At 37.2% G+C, this 26,876-nt stretch overlaps 1 protein-coding gene across 1 annotated transcript in view; it reads left to right on the top strand.

The window, feature by feature from the left end:
- The window catches only part of LOC141432543 (uncharacterized), a 74,617-nt gene that overhangs the window by 8,418 nt on the left and 39,323 nt on the right, over positions 1-26,876 (top strand). The window contains 1 exon segment of the mRNA XM_074094151.1: positions 12,623-12,677. The gene's annotated coding sequence lies outside the window, so the exon portion shown is untranslated.

Genomic DNA, 26,876 nt, shown 5'->3' with positions numbered 1-26,876 from the left:
CCAAAGTCGACGCACAGTTAATGACCAAATATTGCTTTATAAACTTATTAATAATAAAATTGACTCCCCATCCATACCTTCTTAATAAGTTGAGTTATAGAGTACCTCGCCCCAATACTCGGCATGTTAATAATCTGTTTCATGTGCCCCTTATACGTCCTAAATATGTTAGAAATTCTTTTGTTAATAGAGTTTGCAAAATGTATAATTCCAGTTTTTCTGATGTTGATATATTTAACACATGTCTCCAAGAGTTTACGTCCCTAGTTAGGGATCAAATTGTTTCTTAGTTATTATATATGTTACACATTCGCATGTTCATGCTAGTTTTCTGCCTATATAGGTATCCAGAGTCTTTAAAAGTAATGTCACATTTTTAAATTATTACTTTACTTTATTAGTTATTACTTTATTCCTAAGGTTAGTAATATGTAATATTAACCTGTGGTAACTTTACTGGTTGGTGTATTAGCTAAGTTTTCATTTGTAATCAGCCATATTGTACCGTTTGTACCCAAATAAACATTAAAACATTTTTCTAAGCAAGTGTATCAGTGATGTCTCCTGAGTTACGGACCAGAATAACAACACTAAAAAGTTGATTGACCCTTAAAATAGATTAGGTACAAGAAGGACTCATTTTCTCGACAGCAGAAAGATAGCTCAAAGGAAGCCGGAAGGAGGTATTATTCCCGTTCTGAATCTGTCAGTGATCCAGGATGTTTGCGCCCGTATCCCAGCGTTTACCCGTCGCTGGTCATTCACCGGACGGCAGTATCTCGCGTTATCACTGCGCCTGCGCCGCCGAGCTAACGACCTTATCAGCTACTTCAACCAGGATAATAGGAATACCTTCATTGTTTTATTTCCCTTTGTAAACGCTGTCAGCTGTTTTAGAAGAGAGATTTCTATGTATTAGCTTACCATATTTTTCAGTCGAGGGAGTGTAATTTTCGCTCTACATGGCCGTTTACCTATTTATTCATGCAAATTTGTAGATCATGATATAAATCCCTTTTAGTATTTAGGAATATTTATAAAAAGTAGTGAAATAATTTATTGAATCAGGTGTTAGTTTGCGGAGGTCCCTATCAATGAAGTAAAAAAAATTATTTGCTCACCCGCGACCTAATGATAGTTAGACAGACACAGAACATCTGGTAGCATGGTGTACGGTTGAGTTCAAAACGCGTCAGAGTAGTGTGGTGGTGGTGATAGAACCACCTATCTATTGTGTGATTTGTGTGTGTTCTTACAGTATGGAGGTGGAGGAACTGCATGAACTGAACACGCATATTTTGCATAAACTTAATAAGGTCACGGGTAAGCAAAGAAATTCTTGTAGTTCATTAAGTAGTGAAATCTCATAAACAGCCAAGTCTAGCTAGCTAAAATCTGGCCTTTTGCGGGATTCCATATGACAAAACGTGCCTTATTAGGTAGGTAAGGTAAACAAAGAAGTTTATTGGAAGGTCTGAAGTCCTGATGGGTCTGTAAGCATTTTATATCTTAAACGAGCAATTATATTTATTTATTTAATTTGAGGATCGCGGAAACCGCTCTAATTGGTGTGTGAAAGTTTTCGGTAACGAACAATCGATCTAGCTTGGGCTTATTTCTAGAAAACGCGCGATAGCTTAGGTACTGGTTTACTTAAGTTGGTTTTTGATTCACCACAATTTAGATTATTTATACATTTGCAAAAACGTAAAAGTTACTTAGGTCTACTATTTTCGGCGAGGCATAGGCCGTTTTTCACTTTGCCGTTCGCAAAACTCCGTTTTTAGAGTTCCGTACCGCAATCGGCAAAAACGAAACCCTTAAAGTGTTTATAGGATCACTTTGTTGTCCGTCTGTCTGTCAAGATCCTGTTTTTCAGGAACGCGTGTTGTGTAGTAGCAAGCAAGAAATGAGTATCCAATACTCAGGTCTGCTAATCCTATGCGAGCAATAAAAAAATCAAGTTTTAAGAGTTTTAAGTCGACGTAATCAAAAGATAGTCTCGAAAAAAGACGTTTTCATACAATTTGCCCAAGAATCAGCGAATCCCGAATCCGGGAAAACCTATAGCGTACTTTCAGATGCCACAGAAACTTGAAATATATTATGAAGGTAACTCTTATAGCACAAACTATACGAAAAGTTTGAAAAATCTTAATTTTGTTTTCCTTCAATGTCAGTAGGTAAATCTAAAATGACCCCACTCTGCGTACATTTTACTTAGGAGAGGGGCTCTGCTAACACTTGATATTCAAAGATACCTACAAATTTAATGTCAGTAGGTAAATCTAAAATGACCCCACTCTGCGTACATTTTACTTAGGAGAGGGGCTCTGCTAACACTTGATATTCAAAGATACCTACAAATTTTTACAGATCCCTCGGCGCGCGAGTCCGACATGAACTTGCCCGGTTTTTTTCAATTTGTAATTTAATTACGAAACTCCCTTATGGTTTTTACATTACGGAATAGTTTTCCCTATTGACATTTATGGGACTTTTTTTTTTATTTCGTGATGCTTTATTTGGGTTTATGTCAGTATTGTTTTTCATACATGACAAACCCCTTATTCCCCGGAGAACAAAAGTATTAACTACAACAATAACACTCATACAACGACACAATAAGCGTAACAAGTATGTATATGTTGTAACAATACAATAAGCGTGGCTCGTAAAAATAATTTAGTGCGATTGGCTTAATTGGAAAATATTTAAATTAATCCCACACGAAACAATGAAGTACAAGAGTCGGTTTAATAACTTTTATATGTAAAGTAATCGGGCTTCAATCACTCCATCATTTTTTTTTTAAGGTTTTTAGTGTAAACAATCTAAGATACAATAGTTTAATATCAACTGCTTGTCACCTTTTACGAAAGATTGCTTTTTCCGATGCAGGACGTTCATTATTGAGGAGTCCTGGTGCTTCACCACCCGTTGTATTTACCATATGCATCACGAGGAGCATAAATTGCTTAGCACCTGTGTTAAAGTAATTAAAATTCAACCCGTGAAATACTTGTTATTGAGTAGTAACTCCGATGGTCAACTGTGGTCTTCATCATCAGTTCCACTTCACCAAATGATGATTTTCAATAGCAAATACACGAGTTACTACTAAATATATCCAATTTACTATAGGTGTCCCTACAACATTTGAAGAGTTCCCTCGATTTCCTTAAGGTCTAACAATCAGATCCTGATTTGGTGCTTATGGGACCTAATTGAAGGTATTACTAGACGAACGCAAAAATAAATTTTCATATCGGTTTATAAATGCAATGAGTTCTGAGGTAACAAACATTAAAAAAAATACAACCGAACTGATAACCTCCTCCTTTTTTTGAAGTCGGTTAAAAACGTATTTTCATAAAAATAAATACATGTTTACTGTTGCTGTGATACTCAGAAATAAAATAGTAAAGCCACCTGCATTGCAAAAATATTTGGCACGTCCTACCGACCCTAGAAATAGAGTCGTATTGGCGGTGGTCGACAGATATTGGTGCTGGACTGCTGGTGACTGTACTTAATCGGCGATCGGATCAGCTATTCTACATTGTTTTACTTTTGCAGATTCAGAACGACATACCTGCCGTTTAACAAGTAATTGCATATTACATCAATTACAATATAAATATTTACGTTCCCGAGATGCTGACCTAAAAAGTACTTCAGCTCTAAGACTAAACAATGTAGCCAGAAGGGTAATAAAGAGGTTAGCACGTGGTGAGGCTGTTGACCCCGATGGCCAAAACCCCCCGCTGACACGTGCGTTTGTTTAGATTGTTTGTCCAAAAAATAATTAGAATCCAGTTAGGTATTAGCTATAGGTAAATTGGTATCGGAAATGGGTCAGTTGATGAAGGGTTTTCGTTTTGAACTTCCGTCGGAGGTTTTTTTTAAGTGGCTTGATTTCATACTGCTGTTTTATGTAAATAATACTTAGTCTAAGATGTCTCCCTAAAATCGGCTCCTGATTAAAATGTGGCTTATCATGGCGGAATATCATGGATTCATACAACGCCACTTGGTTACATTTTTTTTCTGATATTCTCTTCCGGAGTAGGTACATTCGACCCGTGACAATGTTTAGCACACAAATGTAAAGCATAGGGCATTCTCATTGTTAAAGTCAGAGTGGAGGCCTGTTGGTTCACCTAATATTTTTACACTACATACACTTCGATGAAGTACCTACCAACAAAAATGCTCAACATTTTTACTAGCTATTATACTGCACGTAATCTGGGGTCACACAAAATAAGCCAAGTCAACAGTTCTGCACACACTCGTTTCGCTTCGACGTGACGTTTATTTTGTGCCGCCAGTTAACTTAGTGTTTAGTCTCAAATAGCGGGCATGAGCGATGAGCGACCAACAAAATGTAGACTATCCTGTAGAAGTCTATGTTCTGTTCCGGTATCAGATATCAAGGAGCTATATTACTTGGCCAGACATTGACAAATAGAAGATTAACTTCCAGTATTCATTGATCTGGATACCATCATGAGATTCACTTAAACTTAATCTGAAGGTGTACTTATTATAACTGATCGACGAATATACTGAAATGGATAAAGTTCATTGAGACTATATTATTCTTTAAATATGTACTTTTAAAAAAAGTCTCCGTGCATTAAATTAAATTTTTTCGTCTCATGATGATGACAATCCGCCCGATTTCGGCTATGGCGACCACATTGACTCCTAATTTTTCAAGAACTTAGTACTGAAATCGTCTACAATCACAAGGCTAAATACAACACGGGTCTCGTAAACAAGAACGCTCGAACCATGTCCGCCCTGAAGGGTACTACAGATCATTGCAAACAGCCCTGAGTGTCCGAAGCACCCCATCGTACCTTTTGTCTGCCCTCGTCTGTTTATCCCTGCCCATTCATTCATTCATTAAGTTGGGAAACTCGATTTATTCCATTTATTTAAACGCCTACAAGAGCCTTTTTGTCAGACAAAAGAGCATTGATTTCATTATATCTCAATAATTTTGTCCGCATCACCCAAAACCAGGAATAGTTGTCCTGCTTCACTAATGTCATAAATATTTATGAGATTTTAGGATTGTTTAACGTGATCAATATCTGATTATCTTTAATAACAGTTTCAGCTCTAAAATTAATCGTGCGCGAGCGACGTAATTACGCAAACTGTTGACTCAATGTAATTAAACTTGTTTTTGCCTATAAACGATCAGCTATCAAACAAGCCGACACCGCTATTCAACGCTGCAGTGCCCATGCCTGGCACAATTTACCTAATACTTTTCTTCGTTCTTATAGTATACATAATATCTAAAGTAGACGATGTAATACTATTGAATTCCGCACTAGGCTACGTCCATAGCGAAACGATTAATACATATTATAATTAGACAATAAAATGAGAACTGTACCGCAAGCTTTATAGTACTTGTAATGTAGGTGAGTCCGGAATGTATCGCTTACTTTGCTATTGAAGTTCGCAGAACAGTTGTGCGTGACCATAACTTAATTCTAAGATTGATTAGTATGTTCGAAAAGCGTTAAATATTAATCATCTTTTTACAAGTTTTTTTTTTATAATTTACCGCAAATTATGATAGTCGTTTTACAATGATTCCAGTAAAACTCACAATGATAGCTCTTATACAGTGATGTCAAAAATTAATAATGTAGTTTAGGACTCTGTACCTCAAATGGGAAAAACTGATCTCTTATAGGATCTCTTGTGTGTCTGTCTGTCCATTAGTCTGTCACAGTCACTTTCCTCCGAAACTACTGACCCGATTGAGTTGAAGTTTGAAACAGTAGATAAGTTGCTGAGACAATGACGGACGTGTAACATAAATAAATTAATTTCAAACATGGGAACCACCTTTAAATTTCAATATTATATATATATATATATACCGTGTTACATATACATATATCAGATGTATGAAAAAAAGTCTTGCTAGCGATTGGCTCGAGTAATTATTTAACCAATCACAAATGTGACATAGATGTCAATGTTTTCAAAGGGACCTCATGGTAAGCGCCAAATAGCTTCTCACAGGAACCGTCATTTTATTCTCATCTGCAAAACATTTACACACGGGCTTGTGCCTACCTTAAACATGCATGTTACAAATCCTGGGACGTAATTTATGGAGTTGTAAACGTACTACTGAACAGCCGAAATCGCGTGTCGGGAGTCGCGGTACGTATTCGAAGTAGACACGCCAGTCCCCCTCTAAGGGATGATTCACTGATGATGACACTCAATATGGTTGTCCGTTTTTATTCACGTTTGTTCTACGTAAGAATAACCTATAACCGAAATTTCCGATCGAATTACTATGACTGGAGTGAATGTAGTCGTAACTTTTTATTCGATGGCTTTGTGTCCCAAAATATACAACCAAGTTATGACGGCTTTTCGGCCGGCCCCTACGTTATAGTGATTGCTTCGTGCCTCAATATGGTGGAAATATTACAATAGATCTAGTATTCTGTGTAATTATTCGGAACCTACATTGAGTGTCAGAAAATTTGTGTTACAATGGAATTATGAGAATTTGTTTTAGCTTTCCGATCAGCATCTATCAGTTTCTGGTTTCTGTAATAGTAGAACTTATATATAAACGACGAGTCAGGAAACTTACTTTTCTTTCTTTTTAATAGCGTATGGTCCGTCCGTATGTAAGTTATGTCAAATGAGCATGAACTTATTAGTATGATGAGTTGATTGTATTCATAGATACAATAGAAACTGAATGTTACGCTTAAATAGAACGGACAGTGTATGCACCGAAGCAGTTAGCGTGTTGGCTGCCACGCTATGCAAATGATGTTCACATACTCTTGCCCTAATCATGATAGCACTTATTAAAAGCAACATTATCGACTACCATTTTGGGCTCTATCTCTTTGTTACAAGAACATCTATTGCTAGTATTACTAAAAAACTAGCTACATAAAGGAGTGGTTTTTCACACACGTACGTGTATCTGCGATGTGTACATAACGGTATTTTTTTTCGAAGAACACTTGTCTTGTTACGTTTTCTTTGAAAGCTACGTTGTGGCATTCAATTAATACCTTAAAAAAAGTTAAACTGTACGTATAAGACAATTAGCTATGGAAACTTGTATGTATCTGAACATGAAAAAATGGTTAATTGTTTACAATTTTAGTCTCGTTTTAATTAATTAGAGCTTATAGATTTTTTAAATGTTTTGGCAAACTTAAAGACCCGTCTGTAGGTAATTCATACCTTTTAAACGAAGGATATCTTTTGATCTTATTTTCAAAGGGCCACCTTTCCTTAGCGAAAAATAGCCAATACCTACGCTACGGACCATATCGGGAATAACTCACCAGCTGTTACTGATATTAAATCCTACTAATATTATAAATGCGAAAGTTTGTGTGTGTGTGCGTGCCTGCGTGCGTTCGTGCGTTTGTGTGTGTGTGTGTGTGTGTGTGTGTGTGTGTGTGTGTGTGTGTGTGTATGTTTGTTACTCCTTCACGCTAAAATGGCTACTTTTTATCCCGATATTCCAACGGGGCAGGGATAAAATCGTTAAATTTCAACCCCTGGGTTTAGAGTCTTAAATTTTTGGACAATTGTTGTTAACACAAGCTCAATGAAGATCACGATATAAATTTTCGGAATTCCCAGGGGAATTTTATAAAGCCCCGGAATTTCAATTGTACCAGATCGAATAGTTTACGCGTGCGAAGCCGCGGGTAAACTCTAGTTCAAATATATACCTACTGTTGGCTTATGTTGTATGTATACACATTAGTTCTAACGTGTCATATCCTTGTTCAATTAAGACAGTATACTATAAACATAACTAGCATATATATGCTAGTTATGTTTAACTTCGAAACAGTTTTAATTAAGATTGATGGTATTAGGGCAAACAATGTTACAGAGATTTGTTAGTTCTCGGTACAACTTTGTCGTATTACTGAGGCTCATGAATGTTTGCTGAAATAGTCTCCAACTTTGAACGTGTGCTAGTGGCAGTTGGAACGCGAAAGCGAATCTGAACGTCTGGCACAAAGTAAATGGAAACTATGTATTTATATTATGAATTTATTACGATTACAAAATACGCTTACTTGTTTGATACGGTCAATACATAAATTGACAACTCTTGTATTTATTACAAGCATAAATTTAAATCCTGATTCGTATCATAAATCAGGGAAGTATCAGAACTTGATAACGGCCTCGGGGCAGCAACAGGATCTTAGTACTGCCTTAATCTATTTTTTTTATATAAATTGCCAAAACTTAGTGTAAATGCCGTACTAAACCAAATAATAGTAAGTACGATTTGCTATTCTATTTTTAATTTGCGTTAGTTTGAAACTTTTAATTAGCCTAATGGTTTGACCTGTAGTCTCTCAAGAGGGCCGTGGTTTCGAACCCGGGCTCGCATCTCGGATTTTTCGGAATTTATTGTGGTGAAGGAAAATATCGTGAGGAAACCTGCACAAGTCTGCGAAGTTCTCAATTCGCACTAAGCCTGCGGGGGAACTATGCCCGAGCTCTCGTTTGAGAGGAGGCCTGTGCCTTGTAGTTGGACGGATGATGTTGAAACGAGATGATGATGAATTGAAATATTTAGGTATGTGTAGTATGTCGACGAAAGTTAATCGCTAACCTAACCCTGGTATTAGAACCATTTCGCTGGAAATGTCATGTTGACATTTCGTTCATCTGCCAAAGAAATTATCGTCTTTATTGTGAAAAAGTTCCACCCGGTACAATTCGGTTTCCTCTACTGTACTACCACCTTGTCCGTTGCAGTCTTGAGCTTAGTCCCATTCATCTTGTAGCCGTAACACGTTGCACTGTGACGTTACAGCTTGGCACGGTATTGGGTCGGACCAACGGAAATTGCTCATTGCTCCACACTTTTAATGGCCGCATCCTTAATGAGCGAACGTGGGATGTGCATTTATAAATACCTAAGACAATGGAATTATAGTATGCCATGTATGTTTACTTGATTGTAGTTTCCTTTTAAATGCTATGGGTTTTTCAATTTCGTATTTATTTTCCCGTTTCGATAACCAACTTGCTCCAACGCCCTAGTTCTAGCTTAATAATACAACATTTGTTGTGATCAATTCATTGGCATGTAAGCTACGAATAAATATTCGAATATTTATTCGTAGCATGTAAGCATACCTAATAACATCTATACTACGTATCATTATGGTAAAAAAACAATAAATTATAAAAATCAAAAAACCCGACTGCCAAAACTAAAAGGAAGAAAATAAGCCTAGTGGTCTAGAACTCTGTTAAGTAGCTAATTTAAAGTTCAACAGTCGGGACCCATTAGTAATAGTTTTTGGGTCCCGACTGTTGAACTTTAAATTAGCTAGGTACTTAACAGAGTTCTAGACCACTAGGCTTATTTTCTTCCTTTTAGTTTTGGCAGTCGGGTTTTTTGATTTTTTTATAATTTACTAGCTTATGCCCGCGACTTCGTCTGCGCGGATCTAGGTTATCGCGCGGTGGCGCCCTCTACGGGAAAAAAAGGTATCCTATGTTGATCCTTGGGGTTCAAAATACCTATATACCAAATTTCATCAAAATCGGTTCAGTGGCTTCGACGTGAAAGCGTAACAGATCTGTCTGACAGACAGAGTTACTTTCGTATTTATAATATTAGTAGGGAAGTAGGGATTGTTTTATTTTACACTTTTTTGATATTTATATGAAAACGGTAGATTAAAAGTATTATAACCTATATATAGAGTGGGCTAATTGTTACAATACAATTTTTTTTTAATTTCTCCGCCATATTTTTTTTCGTAGACGCCATATTGAAATATTATATAGCCTATAACACTCCGACAGTAATGACGAATCCAATGATACCTCATATGTTAAAAACTGTCCAGCCGTTTAGGGTGCAGCGAGGACCAAAGAAATGGACATACATACCCACATACATACATACATACGCTCGAAAAACATAAACCTCCTTCGGGCAGTCGGGTAAATAAGAGGAAAATGATGTATCAAAGTTTAAGTTCTTATAAATATTTGAATATGTACCATGGGGCGCTTGACACCAATTGACCAAGTCCCAAAGTAAGCAAAGCTTTTATGTTGTAGCTTATATCTTATGTAGCGTAGGTTAAAAGAAAGAAAGAAGACATTTATCCACATTCACAAAGACACGCAAATACAAGAAAATCAAAACAAAAAAAAACAATAAACAGCAAACACAAATAAAACAAAAAAGAAATACAAAAACAAAAATACACTATTTAGGTTGAAGAGACTTTTTCCTCGTACTGCACTATTGATTTCGTGTTCATGTTCTGTTCCCGTATTTTTCTGTCTTTTTCCGCAGTACCTAATGGCCGCCGTTTCCGGCCTCCCGTAAGCTTCTGTAATAAATCGTAATTCACTTCCTCACGCGACCTGTAATCCTGTAGCTTTTAGTATGTTCTTTATTAATAAGTGGCATACATTTTTATTGAAGCCGTGGTGGCCTAGTGGTTTGACCTATCGCCTCTCAAGCAGAGGGTCGTGGGTTCAAACCCCGGCTCGCACCTCTGAGTTTTTCGAAATTCATGTGCGGAATTATATTTGAAATTTAGCACGAGCCTTGCGGTGAAGGAAAACATCGTGAGGAAACCTGCACGAACCTGCGAAGCGATTCAATGGTGCGTGCGAAGTTCCCAATCCGCACTGGGCCCGCGTGGGAACTATGGCCCAAGCCCTCTTGTTCTGAGAGGAGGCCTGTGCCCAGCAGTGGGACGTATATAGGCTGCGATAATGATACATTTATATATATATAGAACTTTGTACGTAAAGTGACTCGTTATTTTGTTTTCAAAGTATTTCACTTTAATATATTTAAATTTTCTCGTTCGATTGTCGTTGTAACTTTTTCAAGCGGATATCTTAATCGGGATTAAAAAGTGATCCCATTAAACGCGAGACATATTACACAATGTCCTAAATTACACCACACCAAACCGGTTAAACCTGACATCGTGTTTAAAAATGTATTGCATAATTTCCGGGATTCCAGGAGCGCGTAAGTTATATCCCGGTTAGAATTATCCATAAAAAACGTATGACCGGATCCGCCGGCACTGATCCGAGCCGCAGCGACGCCGACACTTCCGCGTTTAAAACGCTATCTGTTTTAAATTCAAATTAAACTATTTAAGATGGCTGTCACGCACGAATTGCAAAGTTTAAAAACCTCCATCGGTTACTGAAACAAAAAACTACGATGTGTCGATATAAATTCTTACGGTACCCATCATTTTCCGGCGCACATACCAGTAAGGAAACACACGTTGGCAAAATTATGATATGTTTGCCTAATAGCTGCGTACCTAATGCATTTTTAATTGGATGTTCATGATTCATGGCGGTTTCACTCTGATGAATTTAAATGCAATGCAACCAGTAGTAAAACAATAATACTCCTGCTGTTGCCCGATCAAGGTAAACACTGGAAATAAATAATTTTCCTGAAAATAATTATTAGCAATGCAGTTAATAATATTATTTTGTCCCTTTTTTCCTCTAAATGTAACAAAGGATATTCCCGATTGTAACATCATGTCGTGATCAATATCGGTTATCTGTATTATTCTTTTGTACTCACTGGTGGAAGCTCTAAAAGTAATTATGATAAGTGATATCCTTACTAATCCTGACTTCTTTACTATTCTTGCTAATATAAATGCAAAAGTAACTGTCTGTCTGTTTGTTTCCTCTTCATGCTTACACTGGTGAACCCATTTGGATGAAATTTGATATTATGGAGTATTTTGAAACCCTGGAAAGGACATAGAATAGTTTGTATCCCTCAAAATATAGTTCCCACGCGATAGCAATAAACAAATTCTCGGAGACAAGGTTGCGGTCAAAAGCTGCTTTCTTGTTAATCAGTCCAGTTACCTACTTAACGAACAGTCGACTTGGTAAAGCTTCATGACAATCCAAAAATCCAAAATTTGTCATCGTCCTATCAAGTTTCCATATAAAAAAGACAGCTAACACACAGGAAAATACGAACTTGAACTAAACGTTATATTTAGTGACGTACATTGCATTCCGCAAATATTTTCTGCCAAAGTTTACCTGGTTTCGGGACAGAGAATAGGGAGGAAATATTCCGATTCGAAACTGCAATTTGCACGTTCATATCTCGTGCTGGAAGCTAGGGAAATTGGGTGCAAATAGACAATATGTAATGTAACCATTTGCTTGTGCCGTTTGTTACTTTAGTCTTCTTTAACATCTATTAATTGGTTATTTGTGATAAACTAAACAGGCTGACTTGCCCAATGTGTTTTATGTTTTCTGCGCCGCAATTTCGAGACATCATTATGTGGGTAAATTTGATTTAAATATTCCACTCCCCTTAGGTACTTTAAATGCAAAGAAATTTTGTACACTGTATGATTTCTTTTGTCTTTGACCATTGAAAAATACTCAAAAACTAACGAGTAGAACAAGTTTGATAAATAGACTTTTATTTTTATATTGGGTACCGTAACAAGTTGAGCGCGTTGAAATAAGTATCATGTATTAAAAATGTATTAAAAATGTTCAATAAATTATTTCTCTTTCACAGATATCCGAATAATGAATCAGCCGTAACTTCTCGACGGGACACTATCTTCAAACAGGTGCGTTGTAACTTGACAAGAGTTTCACATAACGTCTCATGACGTCACACATCGATTATACACGGTTCCTCCTGTTAACATAACATAACTGATTCTATTTTATACCTGACATGAAGTGTACAAAGGCGTCGGTATTTTGAATAACTTCATATTACTTTTTATACGTTACTCTTTTTTCCCCATTATTCTATGAATAGTGTTTAGGGACATTTTCATTAAATCTTATACTTTTAAACGAGCCATTATTGACCATTATTCTTTATTAAACTTCTAACGATTTCAATGAAATTTGCTGTATAGGGATTATCAGCAGCGGACAATCGATCTAGGTTGATCTTATTTCAGGGAAAAAACATGTTTTCGAGTTTCGGTTGTACGGGTATAAAAGGTAATAAAATGATTAGGGCTAGCTGTACCACGAATTCATTCTGCCCATCATGCTCGTACACTTTAAGGGCTAAAGGATCCATATTACACTGACAATAGACAATGGGTGTTTGTCATTCCGGCTGCTGTCCCGTAAAGGAAACATGCATACGTGTCGAACGGTGCCAAAGGAATATATCAGTCCTTATTATGGTGCACCTGACGCATGTTTTTCTCTCTTTTAGTCTTGAACAACATCCATACAATGCGACAGAGAAAACCGTACGCACGCTTGAATGATCAAGTCTTAAGCATGCTAAATCAAATGGCAGTATAAGCCTACGACAATGTACTAACTTAAGACGTTTTGTTTTTGTAGGCTAGTTAATATCAGAGTTAATATGTAGACGCTTCTGTGGGTGGGAATTAGGTCTCTGTTGATCACTTGTTATATATGTAAATGTAATTACTCATTGCATATTAATCTGGGGCTAATTCTCGTATCCATTGAGCAGAAATTAGTTAAAGGATATACGTTAAAATTAAATTGATGTCTTAATTTATACCTACACTGACATTTGGCCTTTGGCGTTTCTTCAAGCATATATTATGTGTGTGTGAGAGGGATTTTCGTCAGATTAAGATTAGGTCTTCTTAAGCGCGGACTGTGGGTAGACCTCATTCAATGACAGCCTTTGACTAACTAACTCAACAAATACTAGGAATTATAGCATATTCGCTCGCTAAAGTTATTATGTTTAGTTTTGTTAAGCGCTCATACGAAAAACACAAAATTCCAAATATAGAAAAAATGTTAAGTAGTTGTAACCGCCATAGAACTTAACTTTCTCATCAATCACGACAAACTTAATTGATTATCGTAATAGTTAACCAAACTCACATTAAAAATCAAGCCGTGTTTACACAAGCCTAAAAGCGGTCCCATAAATAAAGCTTAGAACGCAATTCACCCACAACGCGACAGTCGGGTTCGTTAACCCTAAACTGCTGGACGGGCATAATGGGCCAGAGTGCTCCAGCCCTCGGCTCGAGTGTGGCCCAGTTTCTTTCACAGACGAAGCCACGGATCCAATTTTAATCGTGGGATTCCACACTAGATGAATGTGGTCCTTAAAACATCTGCAAAGTGAAAAGTCTAGAGAGATAGTTTTATTCATGCCTAAACATAACATAGGTAACCAATTATTTTAAGGACTACAAGTAAAACTAAGTAACCAAAATATTTGAGCCATGAGTGCAATGCATGCGAGGATTATATCGGTTCTCCTAAACTTAAGGGACGTAGGGCCTTGAACCTACCTCCCTCCGTTAACGCTGTGATCGATTTTTATTTCTCTTAATTTACATACAAATTCTACGCTTTTTTTACTGTATAAAAACGAACTCCATGGCTTAGTGTGCACCTTGATCCCTCGATCTACGGTCTGATTTCAATAATATGTTAACCCCGTCTGTCTCTGTCTATCCCACTTTTTTTCTAACCCGCGCGTGCTGATGTCATCCTGCGTAGGGTGTTAAACGGATCATTACGTATTTGCTTTGTGTTGCGTGACTTTATACTGTGGGACGCATGGCTCTTTGTACACCTGGATTTATTTTTAAAGTCTTCCTATAATTAACAACAATACGATAAACTAGTCGCGCTAGATACACAGTAATTTCGGCATTTGCCGGATGTTACTAAAGTTATGTCATTATGGGACAACTCAATGGGACTAGTGGGATAGACGGTATATTCCCCTACTTTCAACTCATTTGTTATTCTTATTAGGCTTTGTCAACTAATTTGTCGATTTTACTTGGGTCAACGGCATAACCTTCGTTTAATTTATTGAATCAGGCGTTACTTTGCGGAGGTCCATATCAATGAACTAAAAGAATTTCCTTGCTCACCCGCGACCTTACGATAGCTAAGCTTATGCAAAATATGCGTGTTCATGCAGTTCCTCCACCTCCACACTGTAAGAACACACACAAATCACACAAACCCATCTATCACCACCACCACCACACTACACTGACGCGTTTCGAACTCAACCAAAGCTCATCTTCAGAGTGACACAACCGTACACCATGCTACTAGTTGTTAGACTAATGAACTACAACCACCGTTTTAATTTGTCACTGTAACTCCCCAAGTACCCACATATATCGTACGGTCGCGGGTGAGCAAGGAAATTCTTTTAGTTCATTGATAAGCTTCGTTGTCATCAACAACAACGTCTTTCCTTATATTCCTAACCTAAGTTTGCGGTTTCCCAGGATAACAACATTCCTTGTCCATGTTTGTTTCTAAACCTTTTTTTCGCTTATTTCATTCGACGTTTAAATTTTTTGCTCTTACTTCAATTTAACTTCCTCATCTAAGAGGCGGCGGGAGAGCAACTCTTGGACATTCACGACCCAATTCGCTCACGAGTGCTCTGACTCGGCACTATTGCGTAAACGTGGTCGATTAGTTGGCCTAACTAATTTAAACCTTCGAAACCGAACTACAATTATCACTATGGAACTTGTAAAAGGGTTGTTTAATTATTTATTAGCAACTAAGAAACGTTAAATCGTCTAGAAGCAAACGTACACTTTTTACATTGCCAAAGTTTAGTAGCGTATCTATAATTACTTATTAAACGAATGCTACGTATATTTTAATTATTCATTAAATGATTTTGTATGACTGAGTAACTCAATGGCTTGCTAGACCCCTAAAATAAATTGATGGCATTTCAACTTTTCTAATATTCCCTGCAATAGGGACTCCTTTCGACTTTTTTAACTGCTTCGAAAGTTTTTAATTGAAAACCTAATGCCTTGCAATAAATTAGAAGAGCGACATGTTGTCACCCTCATGTACTAACCTAACGGCTCAACTTCCGTGCGTAAAGAGGGTGCGGTGCATAAATAAACTAACACAGATTTTAACCTAATTAACAATTTATATTATTTGTATAAGTTAGCTGGTGATTAGATTACTGACCAGATCGCGGAGTCCAAGCGTTGGGCGCGGAAAAAAATAGTCGATCTCCCATCTTGACACAGCCCAACGAAATTGGACGATATTGTGCTCACATCTCACATGCAGTTATTTCACTTATACTTGTGTGTGTATCCTAGCTTGTGTTTGCCAATTATGACAAGCCAATTCCAACCAATCGTGCCAGAGACTCAAATTTTTGCATACTTAAGTACCTACTTTATTTCTTTGGTTATTGCAGAGGTGCACCAAGGAGGGATTCGATTTTCCGAAATTCCTATTGGATAAATTATTCTGGCTACCTTTTTATTCTTTCGCGGGAGCGAAGTCGCAGGATGAAACCAGTTTGCCATAGAACTCAACATCAGCGACTAATCCACTTGAATGGAACATAATCACTTTTTAATATCAAGGAAAATTGCAAAATTAATTGGTTTCCGTACTAAGCTTATAAACAGCCAACCTGCGGATATGTGAACCTCACCATGGCTTAGTCGGTTACATAGGTCAGCGGGTTACCAGGACGTCAAACCCACTTTTAGTTCTGACCCAATTTAATGCTCAAAATGGAAGCGAACATGCATTCGACCTTTAAAATAAGCTGCTTAGAATAAGAACTCAATTACTTTACAATACATTGTTCTGGTTACTCATTTGTACTTTGAATAATAAAATCTTTTTTCCTTGCATTTGCTGCGATTCAGTTGGAATAATTGCCTGGTTTGTTTATGTATTTGTTTGTTACACTGATTAAAAATTAACTTTGTCTTACTGACACGACAGCAGTGAGTGTATTTATGTTTTTTTTTCTATTGTGTGCTAATAAAGCTTACTGTGTCACTAAGATTAGCCTAGTATTCAATCATCAACTTTTTTTATCCAAAGTAAAAAATATATATACGTATTTTATATCTACTCAGAGTTTGCATCTGCTTTTTGAGGCTGCATTAAAAGCAAATAATTTCATGTCGAATGCAGTTTGATTCTCTAAATAGGCTGTATTTAGATAAAATCACCAATTAAATCCTTCGCCGAGCGTCTTTAAGTGGCGCTATAATTTATGTTTATTTTCCAACAGACTAGACGTAATACATACTTGTACGTCTTCTGACTGTTAATGTTCCATTATATCTAATCTTTTATTTGGTATTTAATGAGCGAAAGATACATGTCGACAGACACTGGTGTTATTATTTACTAGGTATTTTTTTTGCCTCGTTTCAACGTTGTATATATTACGTTGATAAAATTTAAGACCCCTTCTACATCCAACAAACAATTGTAACGCAAAAATATTTTAGTATCCCTTAAAACCTCTGTCTGTTACATTGTCGCCAACTCCAGACTTCTCCATGAGGTAGCCAGACTACCCACCAACTATTTATGCCCCCTGCTGCCTCCCCTTTCTTTTGCCACCAGCTTAAATACTGTTGCAAAGCCATTGTGGATTAAAATAATCACAGATACGATTTCGAAAGTCGCGTTTCTTTTACCGTGGTTTCTAGCGTCCAAGATACTTAAGATATTTAAGCTAAGAACAAAGTACCTAATCACTAGCTACACCTTAAACTGTCAGTCAATCAATCAATCAGTACACAAGAACCACACTTTCTTCATAAAACAGTCAGTTTCAACACTACATTAAGTATTATAGTTTACTAATGTCTAATGTATCAATAGACTTGCAAATATTAAAGCCTTACGAATAATGCTGTTGTGAAATTCGCAGTGCATCTAAAAATTAAGACACTGGCTATGACTGACTATGACTATACATAATAGATGATAAATTCAAAGTAATTAGCAGACTATCTAGGGGCTGTCATGACAATGACAGTGCTCACCACAATCTCTAATGCAAAAAGCACAGCATGAATAGAGTCCCGATTGAACGCACAAAGGAAGTCTCTGCTGGCTTGGGAGAATATTACTCAGTGGTGCACCGAGGACGACTGTGGCAGTGAAAACAAACTACTCACTAGAGCTCTGCGTTCATACTTATATAGTCGTAATGTTTGCAATAGTTATCCGTTATCTAATTCTATCGTCGACATTCAACAATAAAAGAACAATTCAGCTTATAGGCGTTCCAATGCTGAGAATAAGCTTAATAGAAGCTCTCCTTTCACAATGAGAGGCTTTAGTTCCCACGTAGCATTTGCGGAACTTCAAACGGCATGTGTATTGGGCTTGAAAAAGCTGAAGGGTGGTAGGACAAACTATTAAGTTACTACGGTCGTTTTTGACGTGGCGGTCGACCGTCAGCCTCGGTCAATCACGACCATAGGATTCATGTCAAATGGAGAGTGAACGACTGGTCTTACAAAGTACCTACATATTCAATTGTAAAAGCTTTTTAAGTTTCCATTGCATCATGAGGCGTCCATCACACACAGGCATCTAGACTCTAGATGATTGCGATTCTCTAGAGTCTAGAGAATCGCAATCGTTTAAAACGGCTTTAAATTGTTATCTGTATGATTAAGAGAAATAGTAAATACTATAAGGTAATTAAGAGTTTGTCAAGTAAATAGAGACAATAAAATGAAATGGTGCACGTGGATAAACTAATAAAGATTCCAAGAATATGATAGGCTTGTTTGTGTGCTCTATTATTTGTTCCAGGTCAAATGGCAATGTTCTAGATTAGGAAAATTAGATGGATTACTGAGCTAAAGTGAGCGGGACGACGTGAGAGACTGCGCGACATATATTGTAAATTTAATACGCTAGAGAGTCTGAGTTTTATATGGGGCAATTTGTTATGATGCAGATAACTAACGACTACCTTGTGTCTTACCTAATAAATGCAGATGATTCTAGACTCGATTAAAATAGTGCTTTTGAGTGCTTTCGTTTACTTCGAGTCCTTAAAAAATACTTTTAAGGGAATTAGTTTTAACGATTTCGATGAAATTTGCTATGTGAGTATTTTCGTGGGCGAATAGTTGGTCTAGCTTGTTCTTATCTCTGGGAAAAGCATTTTTCCGAGTTTCGCGCGAGGCTCTTTCGTCTAGATACTTTTATTTATACTGCAGTTTCTTTATGAATCTATAATTACTTCCACAGATTCTTTCTGATAAAATAAAATTGAATTGTCTATTTAATGATGATGTCAGGGTCGCCGGATTACCGTATCTCTAAGTGGGTCACGATAATTTGTCATCTGAGGCTGACCTGGTTACAGGACCAAGGATCGTGGGACGTAGGAAGCGACATAGACTAAATTAATTATTTGGACTAACAGTCCGGTGCTTCAGTCGCTTTTGCAATACGGTTGCTATCAATTCGTTAGACTTTCCTTTCCAAATTATTGTTCGACGAACAAATTACGCACATGTTGATCTCTGGCGGCTGTTGCGAGTTGCGAGTATCTTCTGAGTCTTAAGTGTAAAAATTATATTATCAAAAACTACAGGATGGGACTCGTAGAGTGAAAGCTTGGATGAAAAAGCATAATGGGTCAATTAAAATGTATTTTTTCTTTACTTCAAACTTTATTGAATGATATAAATCAAAATGCCCGACATTTATTTGATCGCCTGGCTCCCAAGTGCAATAGCAGTCAAATTGAGTACTATTCATTACTTTTAACGAGCTATTTCTTCCAGACACAACATACATAAATCGAAATATTGAGTTCGTAGACTTAAATCACCGTAGACGTGGCATCCCTAAATTTGTTAGTTTTTCAAACTTACATAATCAAGAGCCTGATTACAAAAACACATGCTTAATATTTTGTGGTCAAAATGATCGTAGGGCCACACCTAATACACAGACTTCTAATAACTTTAACCGCAAACAGATACACCCTGTTAACCATAAACCCTGGAGTGAGACGTACCCGTAGCTCTATGGTATCTATTTCCGACGGCACGCGCCGCTTTTTGTTCGGCCAATTAGATAACTGGAGATTTACGGCGCACGCGCAGCCACTGCACCGGCACAGCGCAATTGGACAGCGGGGTCATTTGGACTATTTCATCATGTTCCTCAAAGAAGATGAATAGTGAATACTTTAACGCATTCACTGCCACCAACGCACATATGCGTTTTCGGAGCTTCGCCCAGTGCCGCTGTCATAATTATTCCATGCATTTTGAACGCACACGTGCGTCCGTGGCACCTGTGGAAGTCAGGTGGCAGTGTATGCGTTAAAATGTTTATGCTAAGCTGTAAAATGGTTTTTTAGGTTATTAATGATCGATTTTAAGACTACCTAATTATTGAAGAGCGATAAACTAACGAAACTAACGAAGCTATAAGCGATTGACGACTGGATGGCCAAGTGGTTAGAGAACCTGACTACGAAGCTTAAGATCCTGGGTTCGATTCACGGCCGGGACAGATATTTGTATGAATAGGTAATACGAATGTTTGTTCTCGGGTCTTGGATGTATAATATGTATTTATCTATACATAAGCATGTTTATCCGTTGCCTAGTATCCATAGTTCAAGCTTTCCTTTGCTTATTTTGGGACTAGATCAATTGGTGTCAAGTGTCCCATGATGTTTATATTATTTATTTTATATAACGAGAAGTTTTAAGAAGCTTAGCACGTAGTATTAGCTTAGTTAGTTAGGTTTGAAGTTACCCCAAATTTTATCCTATTTTATCGTGTGTGACTATCCAAGAGACAAAAGCCTAAAACGGATACAGCACACCAACGTTTTGCTTTATTTTGAGAGTAAAAATTGAACGATCGTATTAGTGAATGATCTCAATAGAAAATAATACGCTGGATCCGCTGCCGGCCGCAGGAAATTATGAAAAAAGACAAAAAAAAACCCACACGGGATGTTCGTGCTATAGTCGTAGCCGGGACTGCATTATGATCGTTATGTCACGGAAACAATGTTTACAGTGTAAACTAGGGTTTACTAATAGGTTTAGAAGTTAACCCCAAACTATTTATCCCTATTTTATTCGTGTTTTCCCAACTGTGACTGATATATCCAATGAGATAAAAAATGCAAAATTACGGATTTTTTACACCATTTATGTTTTCGCTGTATTGATTGGAAACTTATTGAACGATCCTACTTTTTAGTGAATGATCATCGAATAGAAAATAAACTATCCAACGCTGGAACCGTCTTGCTCGGCTTCGCTCGGATTGAAGTATAACTTTGCAAAAAATTGGACAAATAAAAAACCCACAACGGGATAATTATTTGCCACGCCGGCGAATGCGAAGTAAAGTTATGCCAAATATAGTTATGAAACTTTGGCAAGTGAAATTTGGCGAAACATATTTCGCCGAAAAGGCAGTACACCGTAAACTAGACGTCTTTTACTAATTAGTGGAGTATTTTAACGCTATTGAGCTGTTTAAATAGACGTAACGGGATTATATCGTGTAAAATCATTCTGGCGTCGGGTTTTCCTGTCCACTCGAGATAAATAAAGTTATGTTATGATCCAATGATCAAACGGTAACGATGAGTAAAATGAAAACAATTTACATAATTATTTTTCCACCAACTTTTTTCCTAAATTTACATCCGGCGACTGTGTTTTTGATTAGAGGCAAATGAGATTTCTTTTAAGTTTATGAAACGGATCTCCAAATTTTAATGCTGCCTTTTTTTGCTGGGTAAAAAAGGATACAGTAGGGTTTTTCGGATTATAATTCGTTTATTTGTTCTTATCTATTATTTTTCAGAACAATTTCTTTCAAGACTTGACGTGTTTTAAATGAAATCATATTTTTCAGGGACAATAGCTATAAAAACTTAATAATAAGTATTGTAGACAATAGTTGGTTGTGATTCAGCCAACACATGACTTAAAATAAAAACGAGTCTGGAAAACCACCAAACGAGTCCTAACATATTGGGAAAACGCTTCGACGGTCTCTCCGTTATTTATTATAAAACATTTTTATGAGTCTGAAACCTAAATCTAACTGAGATAGAGCTACTTTCTACACATACGTTCTATACTTATTTGTTATTGTTTGGGCAATATAGTTTCGTAACATTACAAAACGCCTCAACTTCAGTGGGCGACGCGACACCAATGCAGCCTCGTCGATTCACAATTCGAAAATCCATTTACTTATATTATATAGAAGGCGTAGAATGTTGGATAATAGAGTGAGCAATAAACGAGCCAACGAAACGACAAGCGAATCTAATGAACCACCATTATATTGGCCGTCCAATGGAAAATATTGTGAGAAAAGCGCGGTTGCTTTATCTTTAGCGATTGCGGCTTTTGTCTTATACAATAATCTATCCTCAGTTCCTATAATGTTTAGTAGACTCACTAGTGGGTACAAAATACACAAGGTCCATTTTCTTACTACTGAATATCTCATACTTATCTACTGCAACAAAGTCAACTTTGGTAGACGGCCAAGTTAACTAACTTTAGCATAATATTTTAGTCATTAATTTCCGTACTAGCAAAACGGATTATCATACTAGCTAGTTAGGTGCTTTAATAGCACTTGGGTTAACTATTATTGGCCCTGCAATGGCGCAATGCATGGCTGCAACGGCTGGCGTCACCTAGTATAACTTAGTATACGTCCTGTCCTGTATTTCTGCTATGGGGGCTGCAAGGGGGTATTATAGAAATATAGAGCATTGGCGTACAGCTTCCGCGAAAGTCATGTTCATCTCACGCCACGTCCGATGGAGCGTGCTGGATGTATTGCCGTTTTTTATTTTAAACTGCAGAGCTGTAGATTTTCATATGTGTGTATTTTGTACATAGTTTAGTAAATAATCGTTGTTAGTAAAATGTGCGAGTATCTAATCGTATAAATAGAGACGTGGCTACATAAAACAAAAATATTTCCCTCTTAAGTAAATTGAAAATGAAAAGGCGTGGAACCTACCTACTTACAAACACATTCCCTATATTTTACCAAGTATGCGCAAAAAAAGTGTCACGTTAAATTTTGTGTCAAAATGTTCGTATAAATTCTGGACTTAGTAAGGATCTTCGTATCATAAGCCCCCCTGTTCAATGGCTGCCACAACGCACGGTGGCGACGTAAATTTATCTTTGATAAGTGCAATCAAACTTTACCCCCCAAGTAAACAGCTTTCAGACCAAGTTTTAAAGCGAATAATTTTTGAGAGCGCAGGTTGAAATTTATGTGCCATCATTTTTTAACCCCGACGCAAAAAGAGGGGTGTTATAAGTTTGACCGCTATGTGTGTCTGTCTGTCTGTCTGTGGCACCATAGCTCTTAAACGAGTGGACCGATTTGAATGCGGTATTTTTTATTTGATAGCAGGTTTTCTAGTGATGGTTTTTTTCTTTTTATAAAATATGTTGGAAAAAATTTAAAGCTGTTTAAAATACGTTTATATGCATTCGGCGACTGTTGCTGATGTTTTGAATATTTTCAGTCGTCGTGTTGTTTAACTTTATATTTACCTACGCAGACAAAGTGTCTTTTCAATCCGACCGCAGTTAACCGTCAATAAAGTTGTCTACAGTGTAAGCCCTCATAAAGTACTTAATCCGTTACACAACGGATAATGCCAACTTGAGGTAATCGTTCGGCTCGGATGGCTATTCCGGCCCCACTTATTATCTACAGTCACACTTTACGTCTAATTGACGATTAAAAAGCAATAAACGTTAATTTGTAAAAGTAAGATATTATCTCCGTCGTTTTTTTAGCTGTGAAACTACTCGAGCGGAGACGATTTCTACTTCTGCATAACGCGTTCGCAAATTTTTTTTTGCAACTTTGCATTAGGTATAATTACAAGAAACATTCATTTAAAATTTATAGCGTTAATTTTCCCACTAATCCTTTCAAAACTTAAAACTACGGCTGACAAAGTTAAAGACACTAAACCTTTTACAAAACTCCAAAGAAACTAGCCGCGGCATCCAGTCCACTCCCAAAATAACTTTCACATGGTCCTTGAGGCCGGCATTGTCTTCCACATTAGGTAAGGAATGAGGACCCCTCCTTCCCTCCTCCCCCCACCAGAGACCCAGCTTCATCTTGCGGCCTCACGCGCCCGAGGACTGTTAACAACTTGTGGATGATATAAAATAAAAAGGGTGCCAAGTTAATTTCATAACATTTTATCACCTACGTAAATCTTGTTACAATTTTAAAAAGCTTATAAAGGACTGGGTTGCATGGGAAAAGCTTTTGATATGGAAAATAAAAGGATGTAAGAATATTTCCCAGCAGAACATAAAGTCGTAACATTCCATGGAGTCTTATTTCATGCTGGTTACTGTTCGAACTTTCGCTTCTGTATTAAGGTCCATTGTGGATTGTAGAGCTGTGCAGTCTGTACGCGTCAATTTGTCGCGTGACAGGTCTATGATCGCGATATCTTTGTTCTGCGTCGGCTTTTGATCGAAAGTTATGATTTAAGTAGCAAACGCGGTTCTCGAGGGACCCAGCGAGGAGGGACGCTTCGATACGCTCAATGAAGACCGTGTGAAACTGCAGCGTTTAACAATCTACTTACACTTTACATAAATAAGCATTCAACTCACAGGAGACTGAAGGAATGATTTCCAAATTGAATATTTTAGGTTGAAATCTAACAACTAAAATATTCACACAGGGATCTCAACTACTAAGGTTCCGCTGTCGGTCTGCGCGGGGCTACTCCGAAATTCGAAAATCGAAGTTCGTGTCGTTCCTTCCCTCGGACACTTATACTATTCAATACGAGAGTAAGAGGAACGGTACGATACGAACTTCGATTTTCGAATTTCGGAGTAGGCCCTCTCAATCGTAAAATGCAGATTTTAGACTCTTAGGGGGAGGCCTATGTCCAACAGTGGACATAGGCCTCCCTAGGATGATAATGAGACCCTTTAAATCATCACTGTTAAAAACATTGATAATAATAATGGTAACTTTGTTGATAATATACTCAGCGGCACAAAATTTGGCCCACCCTTCATACAAAATTACCGATTCTGCATACATTTGAGGGCCAGGTTTTTTGCCGCTCAGTATAAATAATGATGGGAACTTATTTTTTGCGTTTTTGCTCGATCTTAGAAGTGTGATACTTAGAAGTGTGTGTTACTAGGCTGTTTTTTTTTGACCAAATATTACCTTTTGAAATTGCAATTCTTAGATTTCATCTGTTCATGAAACTCCGAAAGATTAATTGAAATTTTCAACTGTTATGATCTCAATTCAAAGGTCCTGACAAACAATTTTTAATACCGAAGATTCTTTGATAGCAAGATTTTCGTTATCATTTTAATTATCATTCGTTTCGTTGAATTCTAAAATTAAACCGGGAATCCTTATTGATTTTGTGAGAGAGACGACGACGGGATTTTTTACAATGGTGGGCGATTTCTCCTGTCTATCCCAAAGATTCTTATATACTACGATACAAACCGTAATGATATTAAACGTATTAAACGTAAACCGTAACGTTAAGTATATTTTTTTGGGTATTTTAAGTGTGCCGCATACCTTGCGTGTAATATTAACATTTCAGTTTTGCAGTGTCACAGTCCCAATTCGCCGGCACTGGGAATTCCGTAAATTGGGTCAACATTAGGGCACGGACATATTATTTCAAATAAATAAGTCACTAATATGAGGTTATGATGTTATTAGTTAAGTTGACACACATCTACTTATTTGTTGAAAGATCTGACAAGTAACTGAAAAGCTAAAGAAAGAAATTACCAAGCAAAGAGTGGTTGTGAAAATTAGGCTCTCTTCTGTAATCAGCTAATGTGAGCTACGATTGTAGGTATGTACATAGGAAGTTCTTGGCTGACTGAAGATTCATAATCATAAACTCTCAGCCCCAGCCCTTGAACTTAAAAAGCTGAAATTTTCATGGATGTTCTTCAATAAATACAGTCAGATCTACGAGGTGGGGAATACTTATTCAGGGTCAAGACGCAGGCGACTTCTAGTGTAGATACAGTTCAAACGCTATTTCACACCTAATTCACTAATCCACCCTTCACGGCGCCTCACTAGATAACAATTAAGTTGACAAAGGCTTCGCGATTAAACGGTTTTGTATTACATCCATAAACACCTAGCTTGGGCAGGTTTATTCAGCTTACAGCGTGCTTGCTTCGCAAACATACAACTTGCTCGCAAAACTTTCAAGGATTGTTCAACAAGTTTCAACTACAGAAACAAATTTTGGTGCAAAATATTTCCCCAGAACTTTATTTGTTCAGTTCCTAAATTCTCCGCAGAGCTAGTTTGTCTAAACTTAATAGGTAAAACATTTCGTATTCCTTTAATCATCCTCTCATTCTTATGAAAGCTAAAATTTTATTTTTAACCATATTTAAATGTTGGATATTCTCGTGTTGCATGTTATGAATCATCCTTGTTTCTCGCGAATCTATTTTTTTTTATGCGAAGGCTCGTTTTCATTGGCATTCGAAAACTGATGGGTATTCTCTAAATATTATGATTATGATAGTGATATGGTGTCGTAGATTCCTTTCAATTTTTCATTTCGTCTTCGTTATTCCTGTAGTTACTAAAAATCTAGCCCACGTTTAGATAAAACTGCTGATATCCATCAGTGTTAATCCCTTGTTGCCTTATCTCAAATAAATATCGCCAGAGCCTTGCAGGCTCTGAGACATGCCGCAAACACAGAGTAAACTACAGAATAAAACGAATTAAGTCCCAAGGTCCCAAGGCGTTATTTTCTGTGCTACCAGCTTTATTCGTTTATCAAACGCCCACGCGGCACGACCATCCCGCTACACACTCCAGAAAATCTTTGAACCCTAGGCTATGTCAACCGTCTACTGGTCCGCCCACGATCGTCTGTCAGACTTTTATTTATTTCTATTTACTTCGAGTAAATTTTATGCTCTCAGTTTATTTTT

Source organism: Choristoneura fumiferana, chromosome 11 (assembly GCF_025370935.1).
Source record: "Choristoneura fumiferana chromosome 11, NRCan_CFum_1, whole genome shotgun sequence".
NCBI lineage: Eukaryota > Metazoa > Arthropoda > Insecta > Lepidoptera > Tortricidae > Choristoneura > Choristoneura fumiferana.
This window is presented reverse-complemented; position numbering and strand designations above follow the sequence as displayed.